The sequence below is a fragment of the Pipistrellus hanaki genome (genome assembly GCF_964339955.1).
Source record: "Pipistrellus hanaki genome assembly, chromosome: 1".
Taxonomy (NCBI): domain Eukaryota; kingdom Metazoa; phylum Chordata; class Mammalia; order Chiroptera; family Vespertilionidae; genus Pipistrellus; species Pipistrellus hanaki.
Genome location: NC_140503.1, coordinates 33,882,124 through 33,888,201, shown reverse-complemented (window position 1 = coordinate 33,888,201; position 6,078 = coordinate 33,882,124).

The window sequence follows — 6,078 nt, the reverse complement described above, 5'->3', positions numbered from 1 at the left end:
TAGTTTATGGATTTTCATGACTACCTCTTTTGCTGTATGACTATATCTGAATTTTCTGATACCTCAATTTCCTGAGAATCTGTATGTATGTTTTTGTAAATAAAATAATTTACCATATGCTAGGGGAAGGACCTGGCTTTTAAAGAAATTGTATAAAGACATTGATTATGGTATTTGTTATGCGGTGAATCAATTTTTTCAAAACGTCCTATACTAGTAGCCTTTCCTTGCCCCCTTGATTGAGGTTTTTCTTTTTCTTTTTTTCAGCAAATAATCTTATTTAGTTCGATTTGTGTTCCAGAAAGTGTGTACTTTCATTTAAAACTGCAAAGATTTGTATGTCTCCTATGTTTTACTTTCATGCCAAAGAAACCCTTTTTTTAAAAGCCAGCAGGTTGCACTAACTGGAGAAAAAAATGTTTGCTTCTTAAGTAGGCATTCTTAAGAAGTTTTATTTCCTGGAATATAAGTATTTTTCCAGAGGAAAATAATCCATTGTTTCGTTAAAGCCATTATTAATAAGTTGTAAAAATGCATGTGCTTTCAGGAATGCAGTGGTTCCATTAAGGAAACAATATTGGCAATTTTAAGGAACTGTTTCTGTAATACAATCCACAATTGCATAAAACTTTGCAAACTGATTTAAGATATAAAGTAATTCCTACATTTCATGTATGTTTATGAATTGTTCAGGATTCATTGCTCTAACATAGGGGATTGATCGTTATCACTTTTAGGGCCAGATTGCCATGATTGTACATGGTTGGTTTCATCATTTTAAGGAGGCTGAACCAGCTGTCTTAAAGCTAAACCTGCTGCCTTTAAACTGTGCTACTTCCCTCCCCTTCAATTGTGGCTGTAAATAGTGACTCTTTGCAATCAGCTAGCGTTATACTTGATTTCATTGTAAATGCAAATAAAAATTGTAAGTCCATCAAGTATTGACTTAACTAGGTAAATATAAACTGAGTTCAACCTTGTCTTTGGCCAAATCTACCTGATGGTTTATGGTAATTTGGAAATGAAGTACATCATTATGGATGTGAGCACTGTGTTTGAGTTATTGTGGGAATCATTATTTTCTTCATATTCGGAACAGATAATGAACATTCAGAGAGTTTATTTCCATCCTGATGATTCTGGGCAAGCTTTTTTAACCTCTCTGAGCCTTTGGTGATAACTACCTGGTAAGCTCATTGTAAAAATGCCATCTATGTAACAGTGCCTAGTAGCCTAGTACAGAGTAAATAAATGGTGACTATTACTAATACATGTAGCAATAGTATATAGTGTATTTTGGTATTGGGTTTTGTAACACCATTTTAATGGCAAATCATCTACATATTTCATTAGCTTTTATGAGAGTAGCCTAAACTAGCAAGTGAAGAGAGAAAACTTTGTCTTTTTATTGTGGGGAATATTAAAATAGGTAGGTGTATATAATCTCTCAATGTACGTACTAAACCAGACCCAACACCCATGGCCTATCTGGTCCCATCCATTTTCCATCCACCCTTCTCAGATTTTTTCCCAAACAAATCCCAGAGATTGTATTTTATCTATAAATACTTTAGTGCTTATTTCAAATGGTAAGGCTTAATTTTAAATAATAAGACCACAGTACTATTATACAAATCTATAATCATTATGTAACCAGTATTAATGTTTTGGTGTTTAGGAAATTGTTTTTGACAGCAGTATTGAGATGCATAAGAAATGGAGAGTAAATATGACTAGAAAAGAGATCACTCAGAGAGGATAAAAGATTTCTGTTACAAGGACAGTAGACACCTTAGTACAGTGGTCGGCAAACTCATTAGTCAACAGAGCCAAATATCAATAGTACAATGATTGAAATTTCTTTTGAGAGAGAAATTTTTTAAACTTCTAACACCATTTCTTCAAAATGGACTCGCCCAGGCCATAGTATTTTGTGGAAGAGCCACACTCAAGGGGCCAAAGAGCCGGAGTTTGCTGACCACGGCCTTAGTAGGTAAATTTGGAGGTGCAAATGGAAAGAAAAGGGGAAAAGTAGAGCTAAGATTGAATGGAGGGGGCTGTCTTGTATATTCCAAGTATCTAGTGTTTTCTTATGTAAGAAAAGGGAGTTGATAAAATATGGCAAAATTGCCAACAGTGACAAATAACTTAGAAGAAGAGGTTGGTTTTTTGGAATATAGTCACTGAAGCATGGCAGGTAAGATACTGGGTGAGCAGCAGAGAAAAAAATAGGTGGTCATATAGGGACACAATCTTCCCCACTCCGGCCAAACGGTTGTCGATAGACTACCTTAAAGAAACTGAAACCTTACAGATGTTCTCTCCCAAACACATTTTTAATCAAAAGTTCCCAAATCTTAACCAAGTTATTTGTAAAAAGGACAATACTTTCAAAGAGATACCAGTAGGTTTTGACATAACTGTCATGCCATCAGTGATTCAAGTCTTAAATGCTGAGCTAATGGCTTTAGACTCAATAGCATTCTCAGCCCAAAAGACAAAGTAATTTTGCATTTTTCATAAATTGTCCTTAGGACAGCAAGTTGGAGGGTTTCCCCATAATTGGGATACTTACCTTTAGTTCCGAGTTTTCTACACTGTTTACCTATGACCCCAGGCCAGTTGCTTAGCCTCCTTGTGCCTGGTCCTCTTATTTTTATTATTTATTACACTGTATTACAGCAGCCTTCCTTTGCAAGGACATTACAAGAAAACTAGGAGGAATGCCCTGAGCGACTTGGTTGATGATAGTACGTACCATACTTAGTGCACTCAGCAAAACCTGTTCTTCTGGGTGACTTCCCCCATTTTTATTGCTGCTTTCCTAGCACCTGTTATTTGGTGCTGTTGTGGGGTGTTTCCTGTTCAGGTGGAAGGGTTGAATCAAAAGAAAGTCCTGTGTTAGGGACACAATTTTCATAGCGCTGATTAAGCAAGTGAAGACAGTTTTGGTTTTGGTTTTGGTTGTGTGTGTGTGTGTGTGTGTGTGTGTGTGTGTGTTTTAAAGAAAAGGTGAGGAGCCTCGCCAGTGTGATTCAGTGATTGTGTGTTGACCTATGAGCCAGGAAGTCACAGTTCAATTTCTGCTCAGGACACATGCCTGGGCTGTGGGCTGGATCCCCAGTGTGGGGCAAGCAGGAGGCAGCTGATCAATGATTCTCATCATTAATGTTTCTATCTCCCTCTAGAATTGATAAAAATACATTAAAAAATAGGGTGGGAAAAGGATAAGGGCCACCCTATGTTGAAACTCCCCAATATTGTGGTTAAAAGGGGATCAAGGTATAAATAATTCAGGATAAATTCATCACAGCCATTATTTGAATTTATAAAGAAACCCTAAACCACATGGCTGACTAGAATTTCCAAGATTATATAAAATCAGGAAATGATTTTATGAGATTTTGTATGGCAGCTACACTAAGTGTATGTAGAGTATGAGCTACAGAATCGTGGTTCTCAAACAAGTGAATCCAATTTTCTCTTATTGTCTAAAAGAGCACCTTACTGGGGACAAGAACACCTGGACATCTTTGCACAACCTGCTGAGCAGAGGATCACTGGAGTCTGGCTGATCGCAGGATGCTTGCAGCTATTGGGATGTGATCCCCTCAGCTTCCGGTGGAGAGACCTGTGATTAATGCCTTCTCTTCATTGCCAGGAGGGCAATAGAATAATACAATAGTAAATAAATAGCATGTGGTGAGATTGCCTCCTTACAGCTGTCAAAGCAGTTCCACCCACTTTTACTCAGGTTTAAAAAGATCCTTTGGGATTGAAAGATAAGCCAACATTTACAAATGACGTCTTTGTCTAAGATCACAGCAGTGATGAGACCTGAACCCAGGACTCCTGACTCTCCTAGTTTCCTTCCCATCCAACCTGATGCTTGATGAAACCCAAAGGAGACAGGCAGAGTCCAGTGTATTTAATTCTATTGGATAAAATTAAAACTTTAATGAATCCTACTAAATTATTTAATAGGTCCAATTTGTAAAATCCATTAAAGCATTTAGGATTAAGTGGTTTTTCTTAACATTTAATTGGTTTCTAATAATTAGGCCTGTAATATCTTTCAAGGGGACTGAATTTGATTTCTTTTTAAAGCAAAAACTTGCCTTCTGTATTGTCTCATTCTATAAAAATGGAAATGAATGCTCTTATTTAGATTATATTTCATTTTAAACTTTTGAAGTATTATGCTCTATAACTCTCTTGCTATATTTCCAGTAAATTTTTACTTTATCAAACTTCAAATAAGCCTATAGAAATACACAGAGTGGCCAGATTATTATGATCTCTGAACACATAATAACCTGGCCACTCAGTGTATATCCTATATAATAAAAGGCTATTAAGCAAATTGTCCCCTGGACCAGGAGTTCAACCAGCGGGCAGGCTGGCCAACTGCCCATGTCCCCTACCCCTGGCCAGGCTAGCCAGACCCCACCCATGCAGGAATTCATGCACCAGGCCTCATATATATACTGAGTGGCCAGATTATTATGTGGTCAGAGATCATAATAATCTGGCCACTCAGTGTATGTTTTTAAGGGAAAGAAAGGAGTTCATAGAAAAACTACCTTGATTTAAGTTTGAAGTCTATTTAAAATATTTTAAAACACTATGCAAAATCAGATTATACATATTTTCTTTGTAATGCTAAGTCTTAATGCAAACATTAGGAAATTAATTTTGTGTATATATATATATATATATATATATATATGTGTGTGTGTGTGTGTGTGTGTGTGTGTGTGTGTGTGTTTTATTTTTTTGTATTAGATCTTTACCTGGTGATAAAAACTTGCTTGAATTAGGTTATCAGCTGCTGGTGATACTATGTTAAATGACTGTGCCAGTCTCTAAAGCTGGCTTCAAATAGAGTAGGATGCTACTACACAAAACTTGGGCCACTTAAAACACTGGACAGGTCAGGGATACCAAACATACTTTGAGAGAAAATCTTTACCTTCCTACTCATAAAAACAGTGTTATCAATATGTACCTTTCAGAGTAGTGATGTGGGTTCTGCTGGAGTAATTCCATGACAGTAGGAAATCTGTTCATGGCTGTCTTTGTTCACTGCCTACATCAGTCAGTGCCTGGAACATATCTGGCATCACATAAATGCTGATAACAAATGCATTACTTGATGCAGAATACTTTGTGAGGTATTCTGATTTAAAATCATCAGGTACCCACAGAGTGAACTGGCAGGCAATCTGTATTTCCCTCCCGCTCTTTCCCCCTCCTTCCCTACATCATTCATGAAATTTGCATCGTCTGCTAATGTTCTTTACTAAGAACCTGCTCTAGGCTTGGTGTCATGCTAGGTGCTTAGGAGACAGAGCCAACTGAATGACTCTTGTGGGACTCACAGACCTACCTACAGCTCTGTGTGATAAACAGAGGTGATCGCTATTTTTTATGATGCCAGAGATGTTGAAAAGATAAAAAAATTCGAAGATCAGCATGACCCTAGATATTTCTGAATTGGGTTTTGTTTTGTTTTTATTTGCTGTGAATGTAAATTTTTTTTATTATGTCAGTTGCTCAGACACATAAATCCAAATACAATTAACTCCAAATTATAAATTAACCTAAGAATTTGAACAAGAAAGTTTTATGGGAATTGAGATATCGAATTTATATATTTTAGCCACAAAGTAGTAATATTTTATAAACAAGGCAATTATACACTTGTTTTAAAATCATTTGCATATACCTTCAGTTATAAAAAATAGCTTCAGTGCTTTAAAACCAACACTGCTTTTAAAACTCAGTGTACATTTTCAAGTTTTTCTAATCTGAAACCCAAATTTTTCTAATTCTTGTCTACCTGGTACACCACTTTTTCTGTCTTCCCCACTCAGAGAACCTTGCCAAGTCAGCTGTAAAGTCCATTTGCTGGCAAAACCAAGAACATGAATGCACTTTTCAGTCAAATCAGCCTCCTGACAGCAAGGAGAATCAAGGCTAAAAACAGAGTCAGAGTTATATTGAGAAAAATAGAAGCAAAGGGGATCCAGGTAGGGCTAAGTATGCAGTTATTTAAACAGGCAGAAGAAGGGGAAA